This window comes from Triticum aestivum, chromosome 4A (genome assembly GCF_018294505.1).
Source record: "Triticum aestivum cultivar Chinese Spring chromosome 4A, IWGSC CS RefSeq v2.1, whole genome shotgun sequence".
Classification (NCBI taxonomy): Eukaryota; Viridiplantae; Streptophyta; class Magnoliopsida; order Poales; family Poaceae; genus Triticum; species Triticum aestivum.
In genome coordinates, this window is record NC_057803.1 from 466,081,787 (window position 1) to 466,098,496 (window position 16,710).

The following is a 16,710-nucleotide window of genomic DNA, read 5'->3' on the forward strand; positions in this document are numbered from 1 at the left end:
CTTACAAACTACATGAAGGCATCATCGTCATCCTCCATCGATGCACCACTCTTGTCCTTCGACGATGCGACACTCTTGTCCTTTGATGATGCGACACTCTTGCCCTTCGATGATGCGGTACTCTTGCCCTTTGACGATGCAGTACTCTTGGCCTTGGTGCTCGGCATGAAGATATCATCTTCGTCTTCGCTGTCGGCAGTCCATAAGTATGTATGCTCTGCTACAGTCCTTATGAAAGTTTCACTCTTCGTCTGCACTACCTTCTTCCACCTTCCATGCAACCTAAGAAGTTCTTTACGTACCTCCTCAAAGGTCCTTTTAGGCCACCCAGACCTACGTAATGCGTGAGCCAACTCATTCAGTATGGTGTCACTACCGATGTGTTCGTCCCATGGAACTATCCTATTGTCCATCTTGAAATTGGTAGCTAGTCTCAGAAGACATTTGCTCATCCCAGGTTGAAAACTATAATCAAAAGGATAGTCGTACATATCAAGTACACTACACTGCACTGCTTACCCACCTTAGTGTCAAGGGGGTTTTATAGGTCGAGAGGAGAAAATGGCGGGACAGGATGATGAGATTGAGTTAGCGGGAACATATGGAGGGAAACGGATGCTGGGAAAATATGGCGGGAAAGGGTTGGCGGGAAGATATGGAGGGAAAGAGTTGGCGGGAAATAATGTCGGGACAGAACGACGGGATTGAGTTGGCGGGAACATATGGAGGGAAAGGGATGCCAAAAAAATATGGCGGGAAAGGGTTGGCGGGAACATATGGAGGGAAAGAGTTGGCGCGAAAACATGGAGGGAAATGGTTGTGCAAAAGTAAAAAAATTTAAGTGTCTATATGAGGGGCAATGGTTGTACATCATTCGTAAGTCAAATTTCATAAAATAAAACATTTCGGCCTAGCAAAAGCCGAAGAGTGCAACCATGTATCTTCGGCCTCCAGTTGACGTGAAAAGCTAGGGACCTGACCGAAGAGTCCTCTTTGGCCTACACCTGACCGAAGAGTCCTCTTCAGCCAAGCGCCAACCGAAATGACATTATTCGCCCCACCCATGACTCTCATCGGCCAACAAGTGACAGAAGAGTCCTCTTCGGCCAACGGCAGGCTGAAAAGCTTCTCTTCGACCACCCAGAGGCCAACGGGGTCATAGTATTGATTTTCCTGCGTTAGGTCGTATAGTTTTCAAATTTGCTGTAAAAATGTGATAGTTTTGAAAAAAACTGTTTGCCTTTGTCGCATGCAGAAAACTATGCACGCCATTAATGAACTGGGGAGAGCGTTGGTCATCGTACATCCATTGCCGGATCATCTTCATTACACAACACCGAAAAGACCAAATTGATACAAGTTCATACACATATATTCTCATAAAACAACGTACAACTATCTAGCTAAAGCATTTAAATGCAACAACAAATGCGATCAAAATTGCAACTAAGGTAATAATTGATCCAACAGCATAATGATACCAAGCTTCTTTATTAATGACATATTTTCTAATTCTAATCATCAAGCGCATTGCATCCATCTTGATCTTGTGATCATCGACGACGTCGAGAACATACAACTCAAATTTCATATTCTCTTCTTCAATTCTTTTCAATTTTTTCTTTCAAATACTGATTTTCTTTTTCAACTAAATTTAACTTCTCGATAAGAGGGTCGATTGCAATTTCTGGTTCACATACCTCCTAGATAAATATATCTATGTCAACTTGATGGGTATAATTGTCATAAACACGAAATGCAACAAATAGTTATAAAATATATTATACCACATCCGAATCATAAACCGGACGAGGGACGACGGGGATGGACATCAAAACCATGGCACTACGTATAACAAACAATCATACAAGTAAGAAAATTATACAAGCAACTATCTAAATCATACAAATACGATTTTTTAACACAAAGGATAAGAACAAGAGCCTCACCAAGGTGGTGCCTGTGACGGGACGACGCGGGCAATCGATGGCAGTGAGGACAAGGACCGGAATGCACTAACTAAACCACACCAACACATATGAACTAAGAAGTTAATTTGAGCTCAAATTGCATATAAATCAAATAAACTCTCACATAATTACTCCCAAACTAAAACCCACAAATGACTATTTTTATGGAGCATTGCATGATCCAAACTAGCAATGAGAGATGAAAGGACAAAATTGCAAACCTTTTAGAATACTTGGATAGATGAGGTGCCTCAAATCTTGACAAATCTTGGCAAAAATGGAGGGTGAGCTCGAGCAAGGGGAAGAGAACAGAGGAGAGAAAGGAGAAAACAGAGAAAGGAGAGCTTGGGCTCGGGCTGGACGAAGCACTATATATAGTGATATCTTTAGTCCTGGCCAGTGATACAAACAGGGACTAAAGGTCTACCTCTAGTCCCGATGGGTGATACCAACCGGGACTAAAGCCCCTTTAGTCCCGGTTGGTATCACCAACCGGGACTATAGTGTTGGGAAACGTAGCATGCAATTTCAAAAAAATTCCTACGCTGACACAAGATCTATCTAGGAGATGCATAGCAATGAGAGTGGAAGAGTGTGTCCATGTACCATCGTAGACCGAAAGCGGAAGAGTTTGACAACGCGGTTGGTGTAGTCCAACTTCTTCTAGATCTGACCGATCAAGCACCGAACGTACGACACCTCCGAGTTATGCACATGTTCAGCTCGATGACGTCCCTCGTCCTCTTGATCCAGCAAAGGTGTCGAGGAAGAAGATGAGTCCCGTCAGCGTAAACAGTATTGCAATGCTAGGAAACAAGGCCTAGGGTTCATACTTTCACTAGTGCAAGTTCTTTCAACAATAATAACATAATTGGATCATATAACTATCCCTCAACATGCAACAAAGAGTCACTCCAAAGTCACTAATAGCGGAGAACAAACAAAGAGATTATTGTAGGGTACGAAACCACCTCAAAGTTATCCTTTCTGATCGATCTATTCAAGAGTCCGTAGTAAAATAACACGAAGCTATTCTTTCCGTTCAATCTATTGATACGTCCATTTTGCATCATGCTTTTATATTGATATTTATTGAATTTTGGGTTGTTATTACACATTATGTCACAATACTTATGCCTATTCTCTCTTATTTTACAAGGTTTACATGAAGAGGGAGAATGCCGGCAGTTGGAATTCCGGGCTGGAAAAGGAGCAAATATTAGAGACCTATTCTACACAACTCCAAAAGTCCTGAAACTTCACGGGAGCAAGTTTCCGAATATATATAAAATATTGGGCGAAAGAAGTACCAGAGGGGGCCACCCAACATCCATGAGGGTGGGGGCGCGTCCCCCTGCCTTGTGGGCCCCCTGGCAGCCCTCTGATGCCCATGTTTGGCTCTATGCACTACAAAAAAATACACTTCCGTGATGATACATGTTTGTCACAGTAGGTCACGTTTTTCTGTCATGCATGTACATCCATGACAAATTTATGACAGAATCAAGATAGTCATACCTGTGTTGTCGTAGAAGTGTTCCATGGCATTACCAAAATTATCATCACGGAAGTGTCCACTTCCATGACGATAAATTGTGTGTCACAGAAGTGGTTTCGTCAAGGGTGACCGACATGTGGCATCTACCATAACGGAACGCCATTAAGCTATCGGGTCCGGTTTTGGATCCGGTAACCCGTTAACAGCCCCGACCAATGGGGATTTTCCACGTGTAAAATCATCATTGGCTGGAGGAAACACGTGTCGGCTCACCGTTGGGACAGATGTCATCCACTCATTGGACCCAAAGCGTCTATGATACATCGACACATGGCACGACCCAACAGAGGCCCATTCCTGTGAAAGGCCAGCCCGTTTGACTTGGTCAAAAGGTGGCGGGCCGGCCCACGGCAAGCTTGTTAACGACCTGTTCGCATATAGCCCATTTATAGCCTGCTATCCTAGGGCCCGTTTACGGCCTATCCAAATTAGGCCCAGTAGCGTCATCTGGGCCGTCCAATATAATTCCAGCCCGTTTTAACTTCTGGCCCATGTATGGCCCATGACGTCTTTCGGCCCATATGAGGCCCTCAGTAACCCTCGGCCCCTTAATGACCTGTGGTAAAACTGGCCCGTAATGAACAATGTATCACTTTATACCCATGTCGGTGTCAAAACCGGCGGATCTTGGGTAGGGGGTCCCAAACTGTGCGTCTAAGGCGGATGGTAACATGAGGTAGGGGACACGATGTTTACCCAGGTCCGGGCCCTCTTGATGGAGGTAATACCCTACGTCCTTCTTGATTGATCTTGATGATATGAGTATTACAAGAGTTGATCTACCATGAGATCGTAGAGGCTAAACCCTAGAAGCTAGCCTATGGTATGATTGTATGTTGTCCTATGGACTAAACCCTCCGGTTTATATAGACACCGGAGGGGGCTAGGGTTACATAGAGTCGGTTACACGGGAGGATATCTGCATATCCGTATTGCCAAGCTTGCCTTCCACGCCAAGGAAAGTCCCATCCGGACACGGGACGAAGTCTTCAATCTTGTATCTTCATAGTCCAACAATCCGGCCAAAGGATATAGTTCGGCTGTCCGGAGACCCCCTAATCCAGGACTCCCTCAGTAGCCCCTGAACCAGGCTTCAATGACGATGAGTCCAGCGCGTAGTTTTGTCTTCGGCATTGCAAGGCGGGTTCCTCCTCTGAATACTTCATAGAAGATTTTGAACACAAGGATAGTGTCTGGCTCTGCAAAACAAGTTCCACATACCACCGTGGAGAGAATAATATTTCCACAAATCTAATCTGTTGACACATTTTGACAAAATGATATCATGCCATGACCCGGTCTTTATTCGAACCGTTTTTCTCAACCAGCACTGCACATATCGCGAGGCGGTTTTCCTGACACGTCTTGTCAAAGCAGAGATCGTGTCCCCCTTATTACGGGATTCTCATCAATACGGACGTTGGTATGACTCCTCGATTTTAGGGAAGTCCCAAGCGGCCACGAGGAGGACGCTTGATATTCACCCTCTTTATAAAGAGGCCAAGGCCTGTCCTTTTTTCCCTCTCGTGCTCAATCGAATCCTTCCCTCCCCTCAAGTTCCAACACCCAAGGCTCAGGTCAGGCGCTTCGGACCTTCAACCATGTTCGGATCCAACCTCCAAGGTCGGTGGATGCCTTCCTCTGTCATAGAGGAGGACATCAAGAAGCTGAGAGAGGCCAGGTATATGATCGCCGAAATCTCGCACAGGCTGCCTGCCCGAGGGCAGGTCATCCCCACTCCCGAACCCAACGAGAGCGTTGTGTTTATCTCTCACTTCCTTCGAGGGCTAGGCCTCGCTCTGGATCCCTTTGTTAGGGGGCTCATGTTCTATTATGGGCTGGATTTCCATGATCTGGCCCTGAATTCCCTCCTTCACATCTCGTCGTTCCTCATCGTGTGTGAGGCCTTCCTTCGCATTACCCCACACTTCGGCCTGTGGCTCAAGACTTTCAATGTGAAGCCGAAGATGATCGAGGGGCGTCACGCATAGTGCGGAGGTGCCGCAATAAGCAAAAGTGTTGATGTTCCGTGGCCAGAGGGTTCCTTCCCAGAGGTGTCCGGTTTATGGCAACGGGAGTGGTTTTATATCACAGCTCCCAGAAGTGCCAAATGGGTAGCTGATACGTCTCCAACGTATCTATAATTTTTTATTGCTCCATGCTATATTATCTACTGTTTTGGACTATATTGGGCTTTATTTTCCACTTTTATATTATTTTTGGGACTAACCTATTAACCGGAGGCCCAACCCAGAATTGCTGTTTTTTTGCCTATTTTAGTGTTTCGAAGAAACGGAATATCAAACGGAGTCCAAACGGAATAAATTCTTCGGGAACGTGATTTTCTCACCGAACGTGATCCAGGAGACTTGGACCCTGCTCCAAGGAACAAAAGAGGCGGTCACGAGGGTGGGGGCACGCCCCCTGCCTCGTGGGCCCCTAGTTGCTCCTCCGGCATACTTCTTCCTCCTATATATACACACGTACTCCCAAACGATCAGACCAGGAGCCAAAAACCTAATTCCACCGTCACAACTTTCTGTATCCACGAGATCCCATCTTGGGGCCTGTTCCGGAGCTCCGCCGGAAGAGGGCCGTCATCACGGAGGGCTTCTACACCATCCTAGCCCCTCCGATGAAGTGTGAGTAGTTTACCTCAGACCTTCGGGTCCATAGTTAGTAGCTAGATGGCTTCTTCTCTCTCTTTGAATCTCAATACAAAGTTCTCCCCCTCTCTTGTGGAGATCTATTCGATGTAATCTTCTTTTTGCGGTGTGTTTGTTGAGACCAATGAATTTTGGGTTTATGATCAAGTCTATCTATGAATAATATTTGAATCTTCTCTGAATTCTTTTATGTATGATTGGTTATCTTTGCAAGTCTCTTTGAATTATCCGTTTGGTTTGGCCAACTAGATTGGTAGTTCTTGCCATGGGAGAAGTGCTTAGCTTTGGGTTCGATCTTGTGGTGTCCTTACCCAGTGATAGAAGGGGCAGCAAGGCACGTATTGTATCGTTGCTATCGAGGATAACAAGATGGGGTTTATTTCATATTGCATGAATTTATCTCTCTACATCATGTCATCTTGCTTAAGGCGTTACTCTGTTTTTAACTTAATACTCTAGATGCATGCTGGATAGCGGTCGATGAGTGGAGTAATAGTAGTAGATGCAGAATCGTTTCGATCTACTTGTCACAGACGTGATGCCTATATACATGGTCATGCCTAGATATTCTCATAACTATGCTCAATTCTGTCAATGCTCAATAGTAATTTGTTCACCCACCGTAGAATACTTATGCTCTTCAGAGAAGCCACTAGTGAAACCTATGGCCCCCGGGTCTATTCTCATCATATCAATCTCCATCACTTTAATCTTGCTTTGCTTTTTTACTTTGCCTTTACTTTTTACTTTGCATCTTTATACCAAAAATAGCAAAAATATTATATCTATCAGATCTCACTCTCGTAAGTGACCTTGAAGGGCTTGACAACCCCTAATCGCATTGGTTGCGAGTAGGTATCGCTTTGTGCAGGTACGAGGGACTTGAGCGTGGGCTCCTACTGGATTGATACCTTGGTTCTCAAACACTGAGGGAAATACTTACGCTACTCTACTGCATCATCCCTTCCTCTTCGGGGAAAACCAACGCAAGCTCAAGACGTAGCAAGAAGGATTTCTGGCGCCGTTGCCGGGGAGTCTACGCAAAAAGTCAACATACCAAGTACCCATCACAATCCCTATCTCTCGCATTACATTATTTGCCATTTGCCTCTCGTTTTCCTCTCCCCCCAATTCAGCCTTGCCGTTTTATTCTCCCTCTCTCTCTCTCTCCATCCTCCTTCTCTATTTGCCTCCTTTTGCCCGTTTGCTTTTTGTTTGCTCGTGTGTTAGATTGCTTATTTGTCGCGATGGCTCAAGATACTACCAAATTGTGTGACTTCACCAATACCAATAATAATGATTTCCTTAGCACTCCGATTGCTCCTCTTACCGATGCTGAATCTTGTGAAATTAATACTGGTTTGTTGAATCTTGTTATGAAAGATCAATTTGCCGGCCTTCCTAGTGAAGATGCCGCTACTCATCTGAATAGCTTTGTTGATTTATGTGATATGCAAAAGAAAAAAGATGTCAATAATGATGTCATTAAATTGAAGCTATTTCCTTTTTCGCTTAGAGATCGTGCTAAAGCTTGGTTTTCGTCTTTGCCTAAGAATAGTATTGATTCATGGAACAAGTGCAAAGATGCTTTTATCTCTAAGTATTTTCCTCCCGCTAAGATCATCTCTCTTAAAAACGATATTATGAACTTTAAGCAACTTGATCATGAACATGTTGCACAAGCTTGGGAGAGAATGAAATTAATGATACGTAATTGCCTACTCATGGTTTGAATTTGTGGATGATTATACAAAAAATTTATGCTGGATTGAATTTTGCTTCTAGAAATCTTTTAGATTCGGCCGCGGGAGGCACTTTTATGGAAATCACTTTAGGAGATGCTACTAAACTCCTAGATAATATTATGGTTAATTATTATCAATGGCATACTGAAAGATCTTCTAATAAAAAAGTGCATGCGATAGAAGAAATTAATGTGCTGAGTGGAAGGATGGATGAACTTATGAAATTATTTGCTACTAAGAGTGTTTCTTCTGATCCTAATGATATGCCTTTGTCTACTTTGATTGAGAATAACAATGAATCTATGGATGTGAATTTTGTTGGTAGGAATAATTTTGGTAACAACGCTTATAGAGGGAATTTTAATTCTAGGCCATATCCTAGTAATCCTTCTAATAATTATGGTAATTCCTACAACAACTCTTATAGAAATTATAATAAGATGCCCTCTGAATTTGAGAATAGTGTTAAAGAGTTTATGAATTCACAAAAGAATTTTAATGCTTTGCTTGCGGAGAAATCGCTTAAAGTTGACGATTTGGCTAGAAACGTTGATAGAATTTCTCTTGAGGTTGATTCTTTAAAGCTTAGATCTATTCCTCCTAAGCATGATATCAATGAGTCTCTCAAAGCCATGAGAATTTCCATTGATGAGTGCAAGGAAAGAACCGCTAGGATGCGTGCTTCCAAAGATGCCTTTATTAAAGCGTGTTCTTCCAATACCTATGAAAATCAAGATGAAGATCTAAAACTTATTGATGTGCCTCCTATTAAATCTTTATTTTGCAATATGAATCTTGATGAAACTGAATATGATCTTCCTTTACCCAGAAGGCGTTCTAAAAATTTGGAGTATTTAGATCTTAATGATGAAATTGATGAAAGTGGGATTGAAAGAAATAAAAATCTAGATGTTGCTAAACCCACTATATTGGATTTCAAGGAATTTAATTATGAAAGTTGCTCTTTAATTGATTGTATTTCCTTGTTGCAATCCGTGCTAAATTCTCCACATGCTTATAGTCAAAATAAAGCCTTCACCGGACATATTGTTGATGCCTTGATGCAATCTTATGAAGAAAAACTTGAGTTGAAAGTTTCTATCAATAGAAAACTCTATGACGAGTGGGAACCAACTATTAAAATTAAAATTAAAGATCATGAGTTTTATGCTTTGTGTGATTTGGGTGCTAGTGTCTCTACTATTCCCAAGACTTTGTGTGATTTCTAGATTTCCGTAATTTTGATGATTGCTCTCTAAACTTGCATCTTGCGGATTCCACTATTAAGAAACCTATGGGAAGGATTAATGATGTTCTTATTGTTGCAAATAGGAATTATGTGCCCGTAGATTTCATTGTTCTGGATATAGATTGCAATCCTTCTTGCCCTATTATTCTTGGTAGACCTTTCCTTAGAACGGTTGGTGCGATTATTGATATGAAGGAATGGAATATTAGATTTCAATTTCCATTAAAAAAGGGCATGGAACACTTTCCAAGAAATAAAATAAAATTACCATATGAAACTATCATGAGAGCCACTTATGGATTGCCTACCAAAGATGGCAATACCTAGATCTATCCTCGCTTTTATGCCTAGCTAGGGGCGTTAAACGATAGCGCTTGTTGGGAGGCAACCCAATTTTATTTTTATTCCTTGCTTTTTTGCTCCTACTTAGTAATAAATAAATTATTTAGCCTCTGTTTTGGTTGTGTTTTTTGTGTTTAATTAGTGTTTGTGCCAAGTAGAACCGTTGGGAAGACTTGGGGAAAGTCTTGTTGAACTTGCTGTAAAAAACAGAAACTTTAGCGCTCACGAGAACTGCTGTCATTTTTATTTTAAGAGTGATATTTAGTTAATTCTTTTTGCATATGATTAATAGGTAAATTCATCACATCCAGAAATTTATTTTAGAATTTTTGGGGTTTCAGATCTTGCGCTAGATACATATTACTACAGACTGTTCTGTTTTTGACAGATTCTGTTTTTCGTGTGTTGTTTGCTTATTTTGATGAATCTATGGCTAGTAAAATAGTTTATAATCCATAGAGAAGTTGGATTATAGTAGGTTTAACACCAATATAAATAAATAATGAGTTCATTACAGTACCTTGAAGTGGTCTTTTGTTTTGTTTCGCTAACGGAGCTCACGAGTTTTCTATTTTAAGTTTTGTGTTGTGAAGTTTTCAAGTTTTGGGTGAATTCTTTTGATGGATCATGGAACAAGGAGTGGAAATAGCCTAAGCTTGGGGATTCCCATGGCACCCCCAAGATAATCCAAGGACACCAAAAAGTCAAAGCTTGGGGATGCCCCGGAAGACATCCCCTCTTTCGTCCACTTCCATCGGTAATTTACTTGGAGCTATATTTTTATTCACCAACATGATATGTGTTTTGCTTGGAGCATCTTGTATTATTTGTGTCTTTGTGTCTTAGTATGCCACAAACATCCTTGATGTACACACCTTTTGAGAGATCCATACATGAATTAAAATTTGATAGAATACTCTATGTGCTTCACTTATATCTTTTGAGCTAAGTAGTTTTGCTCTATGTGCTTCACTCATATCTTTTGAGCTAGATAATTTTGCTCTATGTGCTTCACTTATATCTTTTGAGCTAGATAATTTTTCTCTATGTTCTTCACTTATATCTTTTGAGCTAGATAATTTTGCTCTATGTGCTTCACTTAGATCTTTTAGAGCACGGTGGTGGATTTGTTTTAAAGAAACTATTGATATCTCATGCTTCACTTAAATTATTTTGAGAATCTCTTAATAGCATGGTAATTTGCTTAATAATAATATGCTTGGTATTCAAGATTTGTGAAACTTTCTTTTGAGTGTGTTGAATACTAAATAAAAGATTGAAGCATGATAATTGTTTTGAGATATGGAGGTGATAATATTAAAGTCATGCTAGTTGAGTAGTTGTGAATTTAAAGAATACTTGTGTTAAGGTTTGTGATTCCCGTAGCATGCACGTATGGTGAACCGTTATGTAACGAAGTCGGAGCATGATTTGTTTATTGATTGTCTTCCTTATGAGTGGCGGTCGGGGATGAGCGATGGTCTTTTCCTACCAATCTATCCCCCTAGGAGCATGCGCGTAATACTTTGTTTTGATAACTTCTAGATTTTTGCAATAAGTATATGAGTTCTTTATGAATAATGTTGAGTCCATGGATTATACGCACTCTCACCCTTCCACCTTTGCTAGCCTCTCTAATACCGCGCACCTTTCGCCGGTATCATACACCTACCATATACCTTCCTCAAAACAGACATATATTGCCATGCAACTTTCTACCACCTAGTTCATCATGACACATTCATCATTGTCATATTGCTTAGCATGATCATGTAGTTGACATAAGTATTTGTGGCAAAGCCACCGTTCATAATTTCTTCATACTTGTCACTCTTGATTCATTGCATATTCCGGTACACCGCCGGAGGCATCCATATAGAGTCATACTTTGTTTTAGAATCGAGTTGTAATGATTGAGTTGTAAATAAATAAAAGTGTGATGATCATCATTCAATAGAGCATTGTCCCAAAAAAGGGGAGAAAGGCCAAAGAAAAAAAAAGGCCCCCCAAAAAAGAAAATAAATAAAAAGGGGCAATGCTACTATCCTTTTTCCACACTTGTGCTTCAAAGTAGCACCATGATATAGCAAGTCTCATATATTGTGCTTCAAAGTAGCACCATGTTCTTCATATAGAGAGTCTCATATGTTGTCACTTTCATATACTAGTGGGAATTTTACATTATAGAACTTGGCTTGTATATTCCAATGATGGGCTTCCTCAAAATTGCCCTAGGTCTTCGTGAGCAAGCAAGTTGGATGCACACCCACTTAGTTTCTTTTGTCGAGCTTTCATACACTTATAGCTCTAGTGCATCTGTTGCATGGCAATCCCTACTCACTCACATTGATATCTATTGATGGGCATCTCCATAGCCCGTTGATACGCCTAGTTGATGTGAGACCATCTTCTCCTTTTTGTCTTCTCCACAACCACCATTCTATTCCACCTATAGTGCTATATCCATGGCTCACGCTCATGTATTGCATGAAGATTGAAAAAGTTTTGAAAAAGTTAGAGTATGAAACAATTGCTTGGATTGTCATCGGGGTTGTGCATGATTTAAATACTTTGTGTGGTGAAGATGGAGCATAGCCAGACTATATGATTTTGTAGGGATAAATTTCTTTGGCCATGTTATTTTGAGAAGACATAATTACTTTGTTAGTATGCTTGAAGTATTATTATTTTTATGTCAATATAAACTTTTGTCTTGAATCTTTCTAATCTGAATATTCATACCACAATTAAGAAAATTTACATTGAAATTATGCCAAGTAGCACTCCGCATCAAAAATTCTCTTTTTATCATTTACCTACTCGAGGACGAGCAGGAATTAAGCTTGGGGATGCCCGATACGTCTCCAACGTATCTATAATTTTTGATTACTCCATGCTATATTATCTACTATTTTGGACTTTATTGGGCTTTATTTTCCACTTTTATATTATTTTTGGGACTAACCTATTAACCAGAGGCCCAGCCCAGAATTGTTGTTTTTTTGCCTATTTCAGTGTTTCGAAGAAACAGAATATCAAACGGAGTCCAAACGGAATAAAATCTTCGGGAACGTGATTTTCTCACCGAACGTGATCCAGGAGACTTGGACCCTGCTCCAAGGAACAAAAGAGGCGGTCACGAGGGTGGGGGGCGCGCCCGCCCTAGGGCGCGCCCCCTGCCTCGTGGGCCCCTCGTTGCTCCTCCGACGTACTTCTTCCTCCTATATATACACACGTACCCCCAAACGATCAGAACATGAGCCAAAAACCTAATTCCACCGCCACAACTTTCTGTATCCACGAGATCCCATCTTAGGGCCTATTCCGGAGCTCCGCCGGAAGAGGGCCGTCATCACGGAGGGCTTCTACATCATCCTAGCCCCTCCGATGAAGTGTGAGTAGTTTACCTCAGACCTTCAGGTCCATAGTTAGTAGCTAGATGGCTTCTTCTCTCTCTTTGAATCTCAATACAAAGTTCTCCCCTCTCTTGTGGAGATCTATTCGATGTAATCTTCTTTTTGCGGTGTGTTTGTTGAGACCGATGAATTGTGGGTTTATGATCAAGTCTATCTATGAATAATATTTGAATCTTCTTTGAACTCTTTTATGTATGATTGGTTATCTTTGCAAGTCTCTTCGAATTATCCGTTTGGTTTGGCCAACTAGATTGGTAGTTCTTGCCAGGGAGAAGTGCTTAGCTTTGGGTTCGATCTTGCGGTGTCCTTACCCAGTGACAGAAGGGGCAGCAAGGCACGTATTGTATCATTGCCATCGAGGATAACAAGATGGGGTTTATTTCATATTGCATGAATTTATCTCTCTACATCATGTCATCTTGCTTAAGGCGTTACTCTGTTTTTAACTTAATACTCTAGATGCATGCTGGATAGCGGTCGATGAGTGGAGTAATAGTAGTAGATGCAGAATCGTTTCGATCTACTTGTCACGGACGTGATGCCTATTAACATGATCATGCCTAGATATTATCATAACTATGCTCAATTCTGTCAATTGCTCAACAGTAATTTGTTCACCCACCGTAGAATACTTATGCTCTTGAGAGAAGCCACTAGTGAAACCTATGGCCCCCGGGTCTATTCTCATCATATCAATCTCCATCACTTTAATCTTACTTTGCTTTTTTTACTTTGCCTTTACTTTTTACTTTGCATCTTTATACAAAAAATACCAAAAATATCATATCTATCAGATCTCACTCTCGTAAGTGACCGTGAAGGGCTTGACAACCCCTAATCATGTTGGTTGCGAGTAGCTATCGCTTTGTGCAGGTACGAGGGACTTGAGCGTGGGCTCCTACTGGATTGATACCTTGGTTCTCAAAAACTGAGGGAAATACTTACGCTACTCTGCTGCATCACCCCTTCCTCTTCGGGGAAAACCAACGCAAGCTCAAGACGTAGCAGTAGCCGCCCCTGCCTTTCGCTCGGGCCCTCCACCACAACTGACGTCATGGATCAACAAGGGGCTGAACTGGGGGCCAGTAAATGATGTGCCGATATTGCAGACTTGCATCCGAGATCTCCTTGAGGGAGATGTCAGCCTGGTCATGGTAATGCAAGTCATGCTAGTTCGTCGAGTCCAGCCTTGCAAATGTCGACCCCTCCGTATGTGGGAATTCAACCCGAAAGGACCGCGAACTATTTAGCACTTCCTCGGCATGATGCTCGAAGAGATGTACAAGTTATTCTTTAGACCCCAAATAGAGTGTCTGGACACCACCGAGGATGTGGGTCTGAGCTGTAATCACCCCGATACCCAAGTAAGTAATCCCATGGCCGAACACACTGTCTTTCTATTTATCATAACATCATTATGAAAAGTCGCTCTTTGATCAGGACTTGATAACAAAGGCGAAGATGATCAGGTGTTCGGCCCCCCTTCCCGAAGGCTTGGCCAATCCAGTACTAGACAGAATGCTCGAGCCGGCGCCTTATCAGGTGCCCTCAGAGGAAGATAAAGGCGGGAATAAAGAGGCTAAAAGCGGGCCTCACTCACTATTCGTCCAAACCGGGGGAGTTAGCGCCTCCACGAAGGAGGATAGCCAGGGAGAAGAATCTGAAATTCCCTCTCCCCAAGGAAGGAAGAGGATCACCTCGGAAGTCCCGGAAACAAAGGTTTCCAAACGGGGGAAGAAATCTCCGCCAGAGGGTCCTGCCTCGGAGGGTACTCTTGCCGCACAGTGTCCGCAAGGGGATCAGCCCTCTACCGAGCTGTAAGTAAACAAAAAGTACTTAATAGTAAAAATATCTTACATTACTTCTGAAGATAATAACCGAAGCATATATCTTGCAGTTCGGATCGTAGCCCTTCTCGACAGAGTTCGTCTTCGGGGGATCTTCTTCCGGAGATGATGGAGAGCGAAACACCTCCCCCTGCCAGCCCGCCTCATGAGGCGGGCGACCCTGAAGTATCGTTGCAAAGGGTTTCTCCAGATACGCCAAGGCCAGAGGGTAATCCTTTGTCCACCCAAAGTCCTCAGTATTCGGCTCATAAAGAGAGCAACAAAAAGAGTCCAGAACCGTACATTGTGCGATCGGACGCACTAAAGGATCTTCTGGAGCAAGCGGCCATCTCAGAAGCGCATCGTACGCTAATGGATATGGTGATTGAAAGGATTTCATCCGCCGAAAGCGGGTTGCATGAAGCTTTTATGAGTCTGCTGAAAGGCTTTGAGGTACGTGAAATAGTGTATGTTTTTGACAGTACCGCACACGTTAGGTGTGCCCTATGCAGATAGTAGCCCCTGAGACTCTGGTTGCCATCGAGAACAGCGGCAAACAGAGGATCATAGTCCCAGGTAATAATCAGACCGCCTTCATGTGCAGGTGGCTGAAGGTCCAGTGGCTAGCCGGACTGATGAGTTTGCCGAGCAAAAGCGGCAACTTGATGCGGCAGATGCCGACATCGTGCTTGTCAACAAGCGGCTTGCCGAGGCACAGGGTATGTGATTTCTCCAGTGATCAACACATAGTAAGAGGAGCGTGATGCCAGTATCTTTACTATGTTGTGACTGCAGATGGAGATGCCATCATGGAGACCCTTCGGGCGGAACTTGCCCGAGCCAAGGAACAAGCCAGAAATAGCGATGCGGCCGCTCTAAAGGCGGTCGAAGAGCTGAGGGCCGAACAGGCCGCGCATGGCCAAAGCAAGGAAAGAATAGCCAAGATAGCCGTTGAGTTGAAAGATGCCGCTGACCGTTACCAGCTTCTTGAAAAAGAAAGCTGCGCGAAGGCGACAGACCTGGAGAAGGCCATGGTAGCAACCAAGGAAGCCCGCTCCAAAATCAGAGCGATGAAGGAGGAGCTACGTCAAGCTGGAGATATCGCGGCTGGGAAGCCCTTTTTGTTGCGGACTAAGTTCGGAGATCCGAAGTATGCCCCTCTTGATCAACTATGGAGTTCTGCAGATGCATACATTGATTTGGCAGCAAGTGCTGCTGATGCGGCTGAGTACTTCAAGGATCAAAAAGGTCGTGAAGTGGAAAAGCTGTTCTAGTCAGAGTTCCATGCTCCAGTGCGTTTGCTGCTGTTGAATGAGCGAATGGCCGAGTGGGCCGAGCTCCATAGGTTGTCCGGACTTGCCATGAGGTATGTTGTGGATCATCTGTGGCCTGAAGGGCCAAGGCCGAATAGTTGTTTTAGTTTAGTGCAACAATTCCTTGGTGCCGTGCCGCACATCGACGCTATCAAGAGGACGGCGTGCATAGAGGGTGCGCGGATGGCACTTGCTCGTGTCAAGACATACTGGGCAGAGATGGAGGCCACCACTATTGCAATACAGGGTTCGGTTGTGGGCCGAGTAGCTGCCGAGCACTACTTTGAAGAAGTCCTTGAAGGCGCTCGTTCGATAGAGGCTCAGTGCTCGAAGAATATTATGTTCTAGTGACATGTATTACCATTGTAAAAACAACGTTTTATTGAATTATAAAGGCTGTGTTTATACTTTTGCCTGAAAGTATTATGATGTCTCTTGTGCGTCCGTTTATGTATATATGAATATAACCTGAAAGTTTGCAGTCGTCGGCTTCAGCCCCCACGCATATAATGCGGGGTATTAGCAAAAAACGCGTATTCACACTTGATCCAACGTCTTGGTCCATAAAGGAGGTGGTAGCGCAGCGAACGAGGCAATCAGACTATATTGCTTTAACACTTTCACT